General features: G+C 47.3%; 1 pseudogene; it reads right to left on the bottom strand.

Annotated features, from left to right (window-relative positions):
- Positions 1 to 698: 698 nt before the first annotated feature.
- LOC119284277 lies at positions 699 to 9,594 on the bottom strand (annotated as a pseudogene).
- Positions 9,595 to 18,655: the final 9,061 nt, after the last annotated feature.

Genomic DNA, 18,655 nt, shown 5'->3' with positions numbered 1-18,655 from the left:
TGTCCTAGTCCCCCAATAACTCCATGCAACTTGAACCATCCTCTCACATCCCTAGTCATCCTCGCTGATAATTATATGATTATGTTTTCTTCTTTGGCCCATGCAATCGGCTCAGTCTTGGTTGTGGATTACGCTTCGATGTAGCAGTTTATATCAGCACTAGTGTTCCCTCCCACCTTCCTATAAAATTAGGCATGTAAGAGTTTGCACGAATGGTTCAGATCTATGCAAGGTTCAACAACGACGACTGCAGCTACAGGGTGCTGGTCCTTAGGGGTACGTGCACGAGGACTTCTCGACAAAAAGTCCAGCCAGCTCCGGTACAGGAGCGGTGATAGTGGTTAGGCGGCACCTTCTAATGGAAGAAGTGGTTGTTCGGTGATCTTGAAATTTTAATATAATTTTTGTCATGGTTGGGATATTGGTACTTCTGATGAACTTTTACAATAAATCTTCTTTTCGCAAAAAACAGTTTGCACGAATATTAGTGCAAAGTGGTGCAGTATGTCAATCTCGCTCAGGATCTGCCTTACCACTCCCACTATCACGATGCCCACATGAAGCGATCTCAGTCGTTAATCGGCCCCTCTACCACGATCAGTCGTTGGCAAGGAATCCCACTTACGGTGAGGAATTTCGCGACCACCCCCATGGCTTCTCGCTCGCGTCCACACATCGTTCCCGTCCAAACGTGGCTATTAGACTATGGTGACCTTGACGAGCATGCCCGTCAGCGTCTTGCCCTTCCTTGGTGAGCACGGTCCAATAAATAGAAGCTCGCACTCTTGGAGGTGACCTGCTCTAGCACGATCGTTCACACAAAGTATGTTCATTTTGGACACTGTCTTCTTCCTCTGTGGCGCCAGCAGTCACCAGGTTACATATGCAAGTGTCATTGACCCAAAACGGCAAAACCGGTTGTTGAGAATGAGGTCTATATATCCACGTGGAACCATGTCCAATTGTGCATGTGATCGCCTTCGGACTTTTCATTTCTGATGTCTCAGTCTTTGAGCAAATGGATTATGTCATGACAAAATTAGAAGAAGACATAGATTTAGAGAATGAAATGCAAGCTAATAATAATACGGTGGTAGATGTTGTACAAAGAAGACACATGTACATCGAGTCTATGTACACTAGCAACAAGTGAAGCCAGCTCTCACTATCGTTCATGAGTACTAGATGTCTGATTCATCCATCATGTTAAGATTACCATTTATTATGTGTACTTTCAGTCTCAAGCTGCTGGACTATCCTTGCAAACTTATTACAGATACATGTGATTCATCCATCTTGTTACCATTACCATTTATTATTGTCTACTTTCAGTCTCAAGCTGCTTGACTATCCATGGAATTTGGTTGTTTTGTAACCAAATTACGTGGATGTTACAACCTAAAATTATTACTTACAGTTTTCACCATTTTTAGCAACAAGGCTTGAGGATGGCTTTTAAGGTGCTGGTGGATCTTTGATAAGACATACTTAGAATGAACCGACTTCCACAGGCCACATGAAGCCAACATCTAGTCCATGCTGACGGTGGGTTTCAAAACAAGAGTCAACATCACCCAAAATCAATCATTTGAAACAGAAGGTGTTCCTTCAAGTTGTGAGGTGGAAGAAAAGAATACACTGAAATATTGTCCGAATAATGTGGGTTTCCCTCCGTTTTCCTAGGACACATGCTCCCTATCTCAATTAGAGGAACTGATTTTGAGGAATTACAAACCATAATGCATCATATATTTCCGCCAGGTGTAAACGCCAACTCCAACCAAACCTACTCTATTAGTAAACTGACCAACATAAGTTGACCATGATAGGACTTCCGAATTTTCACAGTGTGCCACGCAAACAGAAGCCTGCCATAGCTTGACCTCTAACTCCATGGTTACCATGGTTCCGAATTTTGGAAGTGACTTTCTCTGTGAACAAAGATCCACGTACACGGACTTCAACCACCACCTCCATACCCTGTTTGGCACCAGTCACTAGCTCGAAGACACAAGCGCCATTGACCAAGAACTGGTTGTTGAGTGCAAGGCGTATCTACGAGGGAACATATTGTAGTGTGCATATTCTTGACTTTTGTAAGCATTTTATTTCTGACGTCTCCTCTTCTCAATCTAACCTCCCAGCTCTTTTTAAATTTCCTTGTTGCTTTTCCTAACAATTGGTGTCTGAGAGCAAGTTGTTAACCTTGAAACAGGCAGAGAACCACTCAGTTGGTAGTCGTATTGAAATTGATTCTTTCTTGAATTGTTTCGACCGAATATTTTTTGTATGCGAGAAAGAGGAAGGTGGTTAAATAACTATTGAGCATGGAGAGAACACATTCTATCAGTCGTCATATATACTGCAGTGTGGCGTGTCTAGTTGCTGAAATTATCTATCTGGAATCAGTTTTAACAGCTTTTTTTTACGACTGGACTTTCATAAATAATGACGTGCACATGTCACCAGAAAAGCCCAGAAAAGGGTGGAAGGGATGGATGGATAGAGATATTGTCTTTTGGTTGGTCTAAGCATGACTGTCTATCAAACAATCAGTCTAAGCTTTATTAAGATCAAATTGTGATTTAGTGACCGGTGCGATATTTGATAATAGCAAAATATTTGTGATGATTTTGCAATTTTCAAGCTAATGACAAGTGACTATGATTCCAGTCTTGAGCAAAGCGATTATGTTGTGATAAAGTTAATCGATAGTCTAATTTATAGTAATATTTATTGCTTGTTTTATAATATTTATTTCGATTTCATCATTTGTTTCTTTCCGTCATAGATATAGATAATAAAATTCAAGCTCATAATAATATAATGCTATCCATGGCTTACAAGGAGACATGGGTACGTTGAGTAGTCCATGATGACGATGGGCTGCATGGCGGTGTCTCCTTTGGTGCCGAGATCCTCGGGCACTGGCAGGCCACCACCTCCAACGACCTGCACCTCTAGCACCACCTCCCCCTTGCCGCCATCTTCGGCATCCCTGGACACCAGCTCAAACACTCACGCATCTCCAACCTGCAGCCGATTGTCGATGGCGAAGTCCGCCCAGTCCGCATCATGGTTCTTCAGCTTGGTGTGGCTACAATAGCTCATGATCCATGAGCTCCGACGGCATCGGAGCACCTCGGCCGTGTGCCTCACTAGCAGCTGGCGCTGGAAGTGAGCCAGGATGATCTGCACAATCCGGTCCAAGAAGCAGAGGAGATCGGACATGACCAATTTATTATGAAACTAGCCTGTGTTACTGCTTGCTACGAGCGTTCGGAGATGTCAGTGTCGTATCATACCAGCAGATAGGGCTTCTGGACATGTGTTTTGCACATGCCGACAATAAAGAAGGGCCGTACGCCAGAGAGTGGGGTGGTCTCCTCATCTTTGCCGGCGCCCTGCTGCAAGACCTATGTTTCCACAGAAAAAATATTATGTACATATGCAAAAAGCGAAAATCAAAATATTATACAACCGAGTGACGGACAAGGGAAGGGGAAATAAAATTCAGTGAGAAAAATATAATTTGAGGCATGGCGGAGTGGGGGAGAAGCTGATCACCATGAGTACCAGAGCAGAGCAGGCAAGCGAAAAAGAGCAGAGTAAAGCAGTAAACTCCACTTCTTAGTGTGGAGCGACTGTGCAACCAACTTTAAGCCTTCTAAACATTACCAAGTCAGCATGGTAAAAATAGCAAGAGAACCAACCAACCAGCATTACAACATAACTAAAGCAATTGAAATGATTTATAACAGACACATAGACATATAGAGTTTTTTTCACTGCACCCAACATTGGAAAGTACTAGATGATACCACGCACATTGCGGGTATATTTTGCAACATATTTCAATGTGATTCATTGTATGAAACATGAATATTTGAAGTAATAATATGAAATTAAAATACATATAATTTATTATGTTTGATTACTATATAGTATAGTAATCAAACATAATAAATTATGTGTATGTTTGTATGTTGAGATAAGTCTTCTTTTTCATGCATGTCATGATTAAGTGGCATGCTTGCATGTTGAGTGACATATGGTAGTTGGGATGGGCCTTTTCTCATGCATGGTGTGCGATGATGTGGCATGCTTAGTTTCAAAAAGATGATGTGGCATGCTTGCATGTTGAGCGAAATAGTTAGTGGGGGGTAGCTATGTAGACATACAAGATGGAGCTGCCAATGCCCATCGATGACCCCTAGATTTATTTTACCTCTGTTGAGTCTATGGGAGTTTCTGCGCCCATCATTTGTATTTTAGTTTGACAATTCAACTACTCACCATAGTTACATTGCACTGCACATTTTTGCAAAATATTCTACAAAATCATATACATTGATTCTAAGTAATTGCCAAGGATTTTTTTAACATACGAAATATTATATATACAACAATATATCCCCTGTTACAACCATTCATGGAGAGGCAGATTGTTAAGAATACAGATACCATAGATGCATTTTCAGCTGATGAAGCCGAACCATGGTTTTCACTTTAAGTGAGATTTCGCTGAAATTCAGTACACACTGAAATATTACGTTTCAGCCAAGACATTTCAGCAATTTCACTACAACACGGGAATTCAAATATTTTTCATTTTTTTCGTATTTCAAAATTGTTAATTGAATTCATGTGAATATTTTTGTCATTTGGCTGAAATGGAAACTGAAATCATTGAAATTCACTGAATTTCATTGATTTCAGTTGGTGCTGAAATTGTTCTGAAACTGAAATTGAAAACCATGAGCCGACCGCTTCGGTTACTGCCTTGTCAAATGCCAATATCACTGACACCAGGTGTAAAGAACATGTAAGCAGGTAAAAAAGAAGGTTGCAGAACAGTACGTGAAATTTAACCGTCACTGCCTACAGTATCAGCTATATAATTCAAAATATTTCAGTGATGAGCCATTTAAGTTCAACTATATTTTCAGCTATAAAGAACAATGAAGATCACTGAAATACTACTCTAATGACAATAATTATTGTCTTGGTAATTGTAAATACAGTCCGAGTAACAGTACTGTACAGTTATTGCAGCTAACTGATTCAGCACCGCTCCGTCGCACACGTCATCATCGCACCGCGCTGCCGCCTAGATACATTCTTTGATGAGGAACCGGTTGTGGAAAACGAAGTCTATCTGCCTGGAACCATGCCACACTGCGCATATGAGACTCTCCATTTCCGATGTCTCCTACTGCCAAGCTAACCTCCCTTCTCCTTTTATTTTCCTTGTTGCTTTTGCCAACAGTTGGTATGTGGAAGCAAGGTGTGAGCTTGAAGCATGGAGAGATACCTCATTTGCCAGTCATAAAAAAAATGCTATTTCTTGGATTGTTTCGATGGAGAATTGTTTTTTTACCTGTTCGGCCGACAATTGTTGTATGGTAGAAAGAAGAAGGTGATTAAATAACTCATGGAGCATAGAGAGAAAACACTGGCGGGTGGGCGTAATAAACTTCTCCTTCTGCAGTAGTACTGTCTTGTTTGCTCAAAAATATTATTTGCAGTCAATTGTGCCAGATATTTTTGCATGGAAAAAACCTTCATAACTGTTGAGGTGCGCACATGCGGCCATAAACTAAGAAGAAATGAGGAAGATAATGGAATTGACGAAGAGACTATGCATACTTTGTCTTGAGCAAACTGATTATTTCATGACCGAATTACAAGATGACACATAGACCTAGAGAATGAAATGCAAGTTAATAATTTGGTGCTCAATGGCTTACAAGAAGACATTGAATCGACTTGCACCAGCAACAAGTGAAGCTTATCTTTGGTCCACGATGACAATGGGCTCGTCGGTGGTGTCTCCTTTGGTTGCGAGATCCTCGGGCTTCGACAGGCCACCACCTCGGAGCACCTGCACCTCGAGCACCACCTCACCTTTGCCGACATCTTCGGCATCCCCGGACAGTAGCTCAAACACAAATGCATCTCAGCCAATTGTGGATGGCGAAGTCCGCCCACCCCGCATCGTGGTTTCTTCAGCATGATGTGGCCACAGTAGCTCATGAACCACGAGCTCCTGCGGCACCGCCGCACCACCGCCGTGCGCTGGAAGTTAGCCGGGATTACCTGCACGTTCCCACGCCAGAATCAGGGAAGATCAGGTCACCACCAATTGATTATGAAGCAAGCCGCCATTGTTGCATGCTTGCAGCGTCATATCATACCAGCGCATAGGGTTTCTGGACGTGGGTCTTGCACATGACGGCGGTGACGAAGGGCCGGTCGCCGGAGAGTGGGGTGGTCTCCTCATCCTCGCCGGCACGCTGCCGCAAGACCTATTTTTACACGGACAAATTTTATGTTCATGTGCAAAAACAGAGGAAATCAAAATATTATGGAAGGGGGACATAAAATTGAGTGAGGAATATAATTGGGGTGCAGGGGAGGGAAGATCACCATGAGTGCTAGAGCATGGCAGGCAAGGAAGAAGAAGAAAGCACTTCACTTTGGATGATCTTCAGCCAATGGCAAAGCTAGCAACTCCAATGCTCAGTGTGAAGCGACTGTGCAGTGTGCACCAAAATTTAAGCCTCCTCAACTTTACCAAGTCACCATGGTAATATAAAGCAGGAGAACCAACCAACCAACAAGCAGTACTATAGAATTAAAGCAATTAACTGATTTAGCACACATATAGACATATAGTACAACTGCTCCCAACATTGGCAAGTATCCACTGCTCAGTGCATCCATCACTCCTAGAGTTATTTTTCCTCTTCTGAATCCATGGGACTTTCAGCTCCCATCATTTATATTTTAGTTTGACAACACAACAACTTATCAGAGCTTCACAAACACAGCACATTTTTTACAATACTCGCTACCAGTATTTATCCATTTAATTTCAACTATATTATCAGCTAGTACCTCTGTAAACAAATATAAGACGTTTTAGATCACTAATCTAAAACATCTTATATTTGTTTAAAGAGGGAGTATAAAAGAACAAACAATATCTAATAAAAGCACATTTAGTCCAACAAAACATGCAGAGTCCAACAAAAGAACTGAATCCAACAAACAGTACTGTAAAATATTGCAGTTAACTGATTCAGCATACATATGGCACAGCTGCTCCCAAGAACGAGTGCCTTTACTACTCACTGCATTTGGAAAGTACTCATTGCTCACTGCACTTGCAAAGCTAGCTACCATGTGATGAAGCTGCCAAGGTGCTGAATCCATGGGAGTTTCCAGTGCCCATCATTTATTCCAGTACAGCAATACACCGCCTTATTAAGCCGAGCTTCACTAAGCTGCACAGTTTGTAAAATTCTACAAAATCCCATACAACGGTTCCGAGTAATCGCCAAGAATTTTTTACATAGGGGGTTACCAGAATGTAAAATTGTGTGTGAAACCCCCCAGGAAACATTATACATCCAACAATATATATTCAGGCTCCCTCAATTAGTGGAGCCCAGAACAGCATGGCGGAGTGTTGGGCGTTCAGAGATCAGAGATACATTTGCCGCTGATGAGGTCTACCACTTGCAAGACTGCTTGGTCCAGTGCCATCGTCACAGAGATCAGGTTTTGCAGAAAGTCCTCGGCTGTTGGCTTCTCCCCATCAACAATGTCACTCACAGCTTTGACAAAGATAGCGGGTGTCGAGAACAAATCAGCAACATATGCCACCGCTGCTCCCTGGAATGGCAAGTGAGATACAAAAAAAAACAGGTAAGAGGTCTACAAATTACAGTTGTTGTCAGCAGGTACAAGAGATGGATGCAGAACTAAACTGACTTGACCGCCATAATTCAAACCAACTACCAGTACGCAAAAATGGCTACCTCCTTAATGTGCTCTATTTAACTTAAACTACAGTATACTCAAGTAGGGCGTTTCGGTGCCCAGGCTCATCTGCACCCGGTTAGAAAAAAACGTAAAAAATTCAAAACAAATTCAAAAAATTCCAAACTTTTTTTGTGCGTTAGAAAATTTGATGCATGAGGCCCACTACAAATTTCAAGTCATTTGGACATCTGAGCAACTCTCAGCAAAAAAGACAAATCGGGCCAAAACAGTAGATGAACAATAAAATATTTTTCAGACCGGCAGTTTGTCTTTTTTGCTGAGAGCTCCTCCGTTGTCCAAATAATTTGAAAATTGGAGCGGACCTCACGCGTCAAATTTTCTACCGCACAAAAAAAATTGGAATTTTTTCAATTTTCTAGTATTTGTTTTGATTTTTTGGTCAGCGGGGGTGCAGATGAGCTCGGGTGCAGAGATGGATTTTCGTACTCTCAAAAAAATTAGATATCTTAAAGTTGTCCTGGAGAACTATTAGGTGTACAAACTCCATTTGCTTCTCATTTGCTGTGTTCGTAATTCATAAGTTGAACTCTGAAGCAAAAGCATGTACCTCCATATCCTTGACTATAGGTTCATTGCTCAGTATTGCTGACTCATCATGAGGAGACATATCTAGAGAATCACCACTTGACAACTTCCCAGCCTGTAAAACAGAGGAAACAGAGCAACTTTAGAGAAAATGCAAACTCTTGAGTCTATTAAATGATATGCATTACTAAGTGAAAACTAAAAAATCATTTCAGAAACAACACTATTTTAAAATAAACAGCAAGATATATTCATGTCATCAAGCATGGCCAAAACAATATTCCAGAAGATTGACAAGTGGTAACAATTTAGCGAAGCCCTATATAGCTTACCTTGAAATTGAGTTCTTTCACTATATTTGGGGTTTCAAATGTTTTTGGCGCTCCAATTCCATAACTGTCAAAAACCTATATAAGAAAGATCATGTCAACATGAATGAAGTTTGAACAGAGAATGAGATATCAAACCACAAGTGTGAGCAAGTAACAAGTATTTTAGTTCTACATGTTTAACCATGATGATACAGTCAAGCAGAAAACTCTTACCGGTAGGAACAATATGGATTGGATTATTGAATGCATTTGGTAAAACTAGGGTAAGCACAAGTATGAGTTCCTAATTACACCGAACCTTCTATATGTAACCATGCTATAAGAAAATGGATGCAATCCCACTGTGTATGGGCAAGAAACATAAGACAGGAACTCGCAGGAATGGGGATTCTCCTGTCATGGAATGCAACATCTGAAGCCAAGAAGACATCCCAAATACCTGCTCCTCTGGCCTAAAACGCAAGAAGACACAGATCAGGAAGATTCTTGTGCATAAGAGGTGCCATCAAACATGCAGCACAATCAAAACACTACCTTGAAACCGCCCGCAGTACCAGCATTGATGATAAGGTCTGGCTTCAACAATTGTATAGAGGCATAAGTCACCAGAGCTGCCCATACTGTTGTTAGGAATCTGGACACTCGATCTCACAATCACAGAGAAGACAGAGTTTTGCGTCGTGTGCAAACTTGCGACTTTTCCCGTTTTCTTACTCGCTATTTATTCGTTACAAAGAGAAGGAGAAGCAGGTGGAGATCCTATCTATGCGCCACGACCCGTAGTGCTCGCGCCATCCCACGAGTGCTGATCGTGCCTCCTAGTCCACCTGCGAGGCTACCGGGCCGCGGTGACCACGTCCAGCCCGCCCGACCTATCTACATGCATCGCACGCACAAGCTGCGGCTCATGCGGACCGTTTATTTGACAGGAAATAAAAAACTAGACTAAAACCCTAAAAGCAACATCTAGATTAGCTAACAAATCACCCCCCTAATTTTGATGTTGGCGAATTATCTCAACCATCCCGATCTTCTTCTTTAGTCCCTGAAAGATGAGACGTCCAAGTGCCTTTGTCAGGGCATCGGCCAGTTGATCACTTGTCCTGATGTAGTTGATGAGGATCCGCCCTTGTTCCACGCACTCGCGAATGAAGTGGTACCTGATCTCAATGTGTTTGCTGCGATCGTGGAAGACAGGGTTCTTCGCGAGAGAGATTGCCGACTTGTTGTCGACGAGGAGCATTGGCACTGCTGCTTCCTTGTTCAGCATCTCGCCAAAGAGCCGTGTCAGCCAAATGCCCTGGCAGGCAACTGTGGTGGCAGCCATGTACTCGGCCTCGCACGAGGAGATCACCACCACCCTTTGCTTCTGAGACTGCCAGCTCACCGAGCTATTGCCGAGGAGGAAGATCACGCCCGTGGTACTCTTCCTGTCATCCGTGTCCCCGGATTGATCAGAGTCACTGTATCCGGTGAGCTGCAGCTCTCCTTTGCCGCGCTCATATGCGCAGCCGTGGTCCAACGTACCGGCCACGTACCTCAACATATGCTTCACCGCGGCATAGTGATCGGCCGCAGGCTTCTCCATGAACCTGCTCAGGTATCCCACGGCGAAAGTGATGTAAGGTCTCGTGTGCACCAAGTATCGCAGCCCTCCGATGATACTGCGATATTCTATCTTGTCCACTAGCTCGGCGGTGCTCTCCTTGCTCAGCTTGAGCCGTGCCTCCATGGGAGTGTTGCAAGGGTTGCAGTCCTCCATCTTCGCGCGCTCCAGCAGCCGCTTGGCGTACGCTGCTTGCCCGAGCACGATGCGGCCGCGCTCCTGGCTTACCTCGATGCCGAGGTAGTAGCTGAGCATGCCCAGGTCGCTCATACAAAACAACTTGGTCATCTGTTGCTTGAAGGAGCAGATCTCCGCCGTGGCCGCTCCGGTGATGATGAGGTCATCGACGTAGACCCCGACAATCAGAAGTGAAACGCCCGCGCCGCGTCAATACACGGCGTGCTCCGATGGGCATCGCTCGAACCCCAGAGCGCACAAGCTCTCGTCAAGCTTTGCGTTCCAGGCTCTCGGTGCTTGGCGAAGCCCGTAGAGCGCCTTGCGGAGGCGCAACACCTTGCCCTCCTGGCCGGCCTCGACGTACCCCGACGGCTGCTGCACGTAAACCTCCTCGAGCAAGTCAGCATTCAAGAAAGCGGACTTCACGTCCATGTGGTGTACCTGCCAACTGTGGTGCACCGCGAGTGCGACGAGGACGCGCACCGAGTCCATGCGCGCGACCGGCGCGAACACCTCCTTGAAGTCCACGCCCTGTCGCTGAATGTAGCCCTTTGCTACCAGACGCGCCTTGTGCTTCACCACCACGCCTCGCGGGTCCTTTTTGAGTTTATAGACCCACTTTAGGCTGATCGGACGGTGACCGGGTGGGAGGTCACAGAGCTCCCATGTGTTGTTGTCGACGATGCTCTTCATTTCATCATCCATCGCCGCGCGCCAGCCCTGCTCCTTCTCTGCTTCGAGGAAGGAAGCAGGTTCTTCTCCCGCGAACATACACAGCTCGTTGTCACTGTAGACTGCCTCCACCTCCTCCGTGGTGTTCCAGACGTTCTCAAGTGTGCGGTACCGTCGAGGCGCCTCCGCGTCGGCAGGTGCCTCCGACGCACCCATGGGCGGTGAGGCAAACTCAACGCCCGTTGGCGTCGCTATCGGCGTGTCGTACACTGGGCTGTTGGGAGGAGGCGTGTCGGACCCCGCTTGTGGCGTGGATGGCTCGCCCCTGGTCGTGAGCTCCGGGGCGTGGGCGGCCGGGGCGTCCACAGGTTCCGCCTGCGCATCGGCCGTGGGTGCGGGCACGAGCTCCACAGTGAAGGAGTCCATCCCACCGCCCTGTTCCTCTGCACCGGCGCCCTAGTACCAAGCGGCGCTCTCGTCGAACACCACGTCGCGTGAGACATGGATGCGCCCGGAAGGCGGATGGTAGACGCGGTAGGCAGCCGATCCGGGTTCATACCCGAGAAGTACCATGGGCACGCTCTGATCATCCAGTTTTTTCACATTCGGGCGCGTCACCTTGACGTGGGCAACGCACCCAAAAGTCCGGAAGTGCTCCACGCTGGGTCGGCTCCCGCACCACGCCTGGTACGGTGTCATGCCTGTCACACTCTTCGTCGTTGCCCTGTTGAGCAGGTGCACAGCCGTTGTCACAGCCTCGCCCCAAAAACGGGCTGGCACGCCCTTCGCCTTGAGCAAGCTTCTTGCCATGCCGACGATGGTCTGGTTCCGGCGCTTGACCACGCCGTTTTGCTGCAGTGTGTACACCCCCAGCTCAGCGAAGAACTCCCCCAGACTTGTGGAGTTGAATTCACCCCCGCGATCGGTACGCAGGGTCTTGAGACGACAGCCTGACTCGCGCTCTGCTGCCGCCTGAAACTGACGGAGCGCAGTCTCCGCTTCATCCTTCGTCGTGAGCAGCCGTAGCCACATATAACGGCTCGTGTCGTCGACGAGCAGGAGAAAGTATCGCTTGCCTCCTGGCGTCGCGGGGGAGATTGGGCCGCAGAGGTCGGCGTGAACGAGCTCGAGCACCTCTCCGCCGCGGTTCAGTGCCTGGCGGGGAAAAGGAGTTCGCCGGTGCTTCTCGGCCAGGCACGCCTCGCAGACGCGGTCCACCTCATCGAGGAGGGGCAGACCGCGCACCATGCTGCCCCATGCGAGTGACCGGAGCGCCTGGAATCCGATGTGGCCGTAGCGTGCGTGCCACAGCCACGCTTCGTCGCTAGCGTGCACTGCAAGACACACTGGTCGCGCCAGGTTCAGGCGCAGCACGTACAGGCGTCTGTGGCCACGCTGCACATGCGTGACTAGCCGCCCGCTCGGGTCGCGTAGGTTGAACTCGCCATGGCGAATGTGCGCGTGGTAGCCATTCTCGTCCAGTTGCCCTACATTGACGATGTAGCTGCACAACCTGGGCATATAGTACACCTCCGACAGAATGAGATGCTCACCATTGAGGCACTGGAAAAGGACGGTTCCTCTCCCCTCGATCTGCACCGTAGACCCGTCCCCCAGTTTCACCGCGCCGCGCACACCATAGTCCAGCTCGGAGAAGATCTCGCGCCGGCCGGACATGTGGTTGCTCGCGCTTGTGTCCAGGAACCAGGCCGTGTCGCAGTCCCCTCCGTTCGGCGCCGTGCGCGCCTGCGAGTGCTCCTCGTTGAGCAGGACACGCTCCATGGGCGTCTTCGTGGGTGCGCTGAGCACGCACAGACTCGCGAGGAGGAGTGTGGACTCATCGGTGCCGCCCTCCGTGAGGTGGACCTGCTCCTTGCGCTCACGCCTGGGCTCGGCGCAATCGCGCGAGAAGTGCCCCATGTGTTTGCAGTTGTAGCATTTTACTTTGCTCATGTCACGGCCGCCACCGCGGCCACCGGAGCCAACGCCCCTTTGCCCCTGGTTTCTGCCACGGCCGCCTCCTCGGCCGCCGCCACCGTGATTTAGGGTCCCTTCCAAGCGTGCCTTTTCCAGTCAGTCCCCCCTCATACCGTGATTTAGGGAGACCTATCTTCTTAAGGCCAGGAATGAAGTCAACACAAAACCCGATGACATCCTCTATTTGATGGCCCATGGAGATGCTTCCTTCTGGCCTAGCGCGGTTACGGACATATTTCTTTAGGACTCCCATGAACCTCTCAAAGGGGTACATATTGTGTAGAAATACAGGGCCCAGAATGACAATCTCGTCGACTAGATGAACTAGGACGTGCGTCATGATATTGAAGAAGGATGGTGGGAACACCAGCTCGAAACTGACAAGACATTGCACCACATCACTCCATAGCCTTGGTATGATTTCTGGATCGATCACCTTCTGAGAGATTGCATTGAGGAATGCACATAGCTTCACAATGGCTAATCGGACGTTTTCTGTAGAAGCCCCCTCAATGCAACCGGAAGCAGTTGCGTCATAATCACGTGGCAGTCATGAGACTTTAGGTTCTGAAACTTTTTCTCTGGCATATTTATTATTCCCTTTATATTCGACGAGAAGCCAGTCGGGACCTTCATACTAAGCAGGCATTCAAAGAAGATTTCCTTCTCTTCTTTTGTAAGAGCATAGCTGGCAGGACCTTCATAATGCTTTGGAGGCATGCCGTCTTTTTCGTGCAAACGTTGCAGGTCCTCCCATGCCTCAGCTGTATCTTTTGTCTTTCCATACACGCCCAAGAAGCCTAGCAAGTTCACGCAAAGGTTTTTCGTCACGTGCATCACGTCAATTGAATAGCGGACCTCTAGGTCTTTCCAGTAGGGTAGGTCCCAAAATATAGATTTGTTCTTCCACATGGGTGCGTGTCCCCCAGCGTCATTCGGAACAGCTAGTGCGCCGGGACCCTTTCCAAAGATTACGTGTAAATCATTGACCATAGAAACTACGTGATCACCGGTACACATGGCGGGCTTCTTCCGGTGATCTGCCTCGCCTTTGAAATGCTTGCCTTTCTTTCGACATTGATGGTTGGTCGGAAGAAATTGACGATGGCCCAGGTACACATTCTTCCTGCAGCTTCCCAGGTATATACTTTCCGTGTCAAGTAAACAGTGCGTGCATGCGTGGTATCCCTTGTTCGTCTGTCCTGAAAGGTTACTGAGAGCGGGCCAATCGTTGATGGTAACGAATAGCAACTCCTTTAGGTCAAATTCCTCCTCTTTGTGCTCATCCCACGTACGTACACCGTTTCCATTCCACAGCTGTAAAAGTTCTTCAACTAATGGCCTTAGGTACACATCAATGTCGTGGCCGGGTTGCTTAGGGCCTTGGATGAGAACTGGCATCATAATGAACTTCCGCTTCATGCACTTCCAAGGAGGAAGGTTATACATACATAGAGTCACGGGCAAGGTGCTGTGATTGCTGCTCTGCTCCCCGAAAGGATTAATGCCATCTGCGCTTAAAGCAAATCATACATTCCTTGGGTCACGTGCAAACTCAGCCTAGTACTTTCTCTCAATTTTTCTCCACTGCGACCCGTCAGCGGGTGCTCTCAACTTCCCATCTTTCTTATGGTCCTCACTGTGCCATCGCATCAACTTGGCATGCTCTCCAATTCTGAACAGACGTTTCAACCGTGGTATTATAAGAGCATACCACATCACCTTCGCAGGAACCCTCTTCCTGGGGGGGTCGCCGTCAACATCACCAGGGTCATCTCGTCTGATCTTATACCATAATGCACCGCATACCGGGCATGCGTTCAGATCCTTGTACGCACCGCGGTAGAGAATGCAGTCATTAGGGCATGCATGTATCTTCTACACCTCCAATCCTAGAGGGCATACGACCTTCTTTGCTGCGTATGTACTGTCGGGCAATTCGTTATCCTTTGGAAGCTTCTTCTTCAATATTTTCAATAGATTCTCAAATCCTTTGTCTGGCACAGCATTCTCTGCCTTCCACTGCAGCAATTCCAGTACGGTACCGAGCTTTGTGTTGCCATCTTCGCAATTGGGGTACAACCCTTTTTTGTGATCCTCTAACATGCGATCGAACTTCATCTTCTCCTTTTGACTTTCGCATTGCGTCCTTGCATCGACAATGACCCGGCAGAGATCATCATCATCGGGCACATCGTCTGGTTCCTCTTGATCTTCAGCAGCTTCGCCCGTTGCAGCATTATCATGCACATCGTCTGGTTCCTCTTGATGTTCAGTAGCATCACCGTATTCAGGGGGCACATAGTTGTCATCGTACTCTTCTTCTTTGCCGTCTTCCATCATAACCTCTATTTCTCTGTGCCTCGTCCAAACGTTATAGTGTGGCATGAAACCCTTGTAAAGCAGGTGGGTGTGAATGATTTTCCGGTCGGAGTAAGACTTCGTATTCCCACATATAGGGCATGGACAACACATAAAACTATTCTGCTTGTTTGCCTTAGCCACTTCGAGAAAATCATGCATGCCCTTAATGTACTCGAAGGTGCGTCTGTCACCGTACATCCATTGCCGGTTCATCTGTGTGCATTATATATAATTAAGTGTGTCAAAAATCATTACAGAACATCATTAATAGATAACTAAGTGACCAAATTAATAGAAGTTCATCATCACATTAAAACCAAAGTACATACATAGTTCTCATCTTCAAGCGAAAATCATTACAGAACAACATAAAGCTCTGTAGAGCATCTAAATTAATTAAACCATACATTGAAACTATGTAAAACATTTCAATGCGAAAACAAATGCGATCATAATCGCAACCAAGGTAACAATTGATCCAAAGGCATAATGATACCAAGCCTCGGTATGAATGGCATATTTTCTAATCTTTCTAATCTTCAAGCGCATTGCATCCATCTTGATCTTGTGATCATCGACGACATCCGCAACATGCAACTCCAATATCATCTTGTCCTCCTCAATTTTTCTTATTTTTTCCTTCAAGAAATTGTTTTCTTCTTCAACTAAATTTAACCTCTCGACAATAGGGTGGGTTGTAATTTCCGGTTCAACAACCTCCTAGATAAATAAAATCTATGTCACGTTGGTCGGCATAGTTTTCATAAACAATAAATGAACCAATAGTTATGAAAAGATAATATATACCACATCCGAATCATAGACAGGATGAGGGCCGACGGGGGCGGATACCAAAACCATCGCACTATATAAGATGCAATAATAAAAGTAAGAAAATAATACAAGTATCTATGTAAACATACAAGTAAGAATATTTTTCCTTTCAGAAAGAAGATAAGAACAAGAGGCTCACCACGGTGGTGCCTGCGATGAGATCGGCGCGCGGGTGATCAACGGCAGTGAAGACGGGGATGGGGCATGACGGACCGCTAAACCTAGACAAATATTAAGGAAAATGGAGCTTGGAGGTCGAGCTTGGAGAGGAGAAAGCTTAAGTAGTGTGGCTCGGGCATTCCATCGAACACCTTGTGTGCATAGGAGGTGAGCTGGAGCACCACCAAGCCCTCTCCACCTCAGCGGCCAGAAAAAACAGAGCAATGTGCGCTGTTCTTACGCGAGGGGGTATATATAGGCACCTCATTGGTCCAGGTTGGTGGCATGAACCGGGACTAAAGGGAAGCCTTTGGTCCCGGTTCAGGCCACCAACCGAGACCAATGGTGATGGGCCAGGAGCGAGGCCCATTGGTCCCGGTTCGTCCCACCAACCGGGACCAAAAGGTCCAGACGAACCGGAACCAATGGCCCACGTGGCCCGGCCGGCCCTCGGGGCTCACGAACCGGTTCCAATGCCACCATTGGTCCCGATTCTGGATTGAACCGGGACTAATGGGCTGACTCGGCCTTGACTAATGCCCCCTTTTTTACTAGTGTAATCCGGCTCGGGAGGTGGTGGTGGTGGTGGCGGAGGAGGCGCAAATGCCGACGCCGAAGAACGAAGACCAACTATGATGAAATCGATGGCGTCCCGGTCTCTCCACTTGCTAAGCGGTCTCTAAAGCTGTAAGAGGCCACACATTTTGTAGATCGCATCAGTCACACAGCAGGGAATCACGCGTTCTATGACTAGTTTATTACGGTTACACCAGAGGGTCCATGTTAGGGTACCCAAAGCCACCCACATGGGGGGAGGCTAGGACCAGGGAGCCTAAGAACCTCCCCAAATAAGTCCGGGAGGTTGTCGTGGCACCAATTGCCACCAACCACCTCCTGGAAGCAGCTCCATAGGAACTGCGCCGCAGGGCACCGGAAGAAGATGTGGTTGCAATCTTTCGGTACCAAACAAATGGGGCAGAGGCCATCCCCAGGGCCATTACATTGGCGGACCTCCGTACCCGAAGGTGGACGGCCACGAAACCATTTCCAGAGGAATATGCGGATTTTCAAGGGGAGTTTGATTTCCCAAAGCACCGATAGTTCCACCGGGCCATGCGTGGGGATAATCGCCTGATATAAGGATCTAGTCAAGAATTTTACACTTGACTCGAGATGCCAAGATAGTGAATCAGGTTCCAGGGAGGGAGGGTGGAGGGCAATACACGCAAGAAATTCATCCCATTGCACAAGTTCCACCACCCCGAAGGTACGGCGGAAGGCAATAGCGCCCAGGTCAGCTAAGGCCACAACCACAGAGAGTTGTGGGCGGACGCAGATCGCAAGCAGTGGATGAAAGCGCTCCACAAAGGGACGGGACCCTACCCATCGATCTAGCCAGAACAGGGTGTCGGATCCGGTACCTACTTTAATGGAGGTCCCAATGCGCAAAACCGGCATCAGACGGATCACCGATTGCCAGAATTGGGACCCATCAGTCCTAGGAGCGAATGCCAGTGGCTGCCCGCGAAGGTACTTCGCACGGACAATCTCAAGCCACAGGCCGCCCTCAGCGGTCTAAATCCGCCAAAGCCATTTGGAGAGGAGGACAATATTCATCCGCTTGGACGAAATAACCCCAAGGCCTCCTTGGTCTTTAGGTTTACAGATCTCAGACCGCTTTACCATATGGTATTTCTGTTTATTGTTCTCTCCAGCACAGAAGAATCTGGAGAGGAGTTTGGTGACCTCTTGATGAAGGGATTCATGCAGACTATAGAATCCCATGACATACATCAATAGGATAATAAGGTAGGAGTTCATCAAAATCACTCGAGCGGCTTTAGATAGCCATCTCCCCTGCCAGGGCTCCATCCTAGGCTGGAGCTTGGCAATTATTGGACGAAAGTCCTTCTATAGCAAACGTGTGTCACTAAGTGGCATGCCAAGGTAGGTGGTCGGGAATATTCCCAAACGACAATTCAAGCGGTTGGGAATTCGCTGAGCTTCCGGCTGGGAGTAACCCAGGACCATCAGCTCACTCTTGGCGAAGTTAATTATGAGGCCCGACATTTCTTGGAAGCAAAGGAGGAGGAACTTGAGGTTCTGAATATCCTCATCTGATCCTTCCACCATCATAATGGTGTCGTCAGCATAATGG

The sequence above is a fragment of the Triticum dicoccoides genome, chromosome 4A (assembly GCF_002162155.2).
Source record: "Triticum dicoccoides isolate Atlit2015 ecotype Zavitan chromosome 4A, WEW_v2.0, whole genome shotgun sequence".
NCBI classification, from domain to species: domain Eukaryota; kingdom Viridiplantae; phylum Streptophyta; class Magnoliopsida; order Poales; family Poaceae; genus Triticum; species Triticum dicoccoides.
Note: the sequence above shows the minus strand (reverse complement) of the source record. Positions and strands in the feature narration are given on the sequence as shown.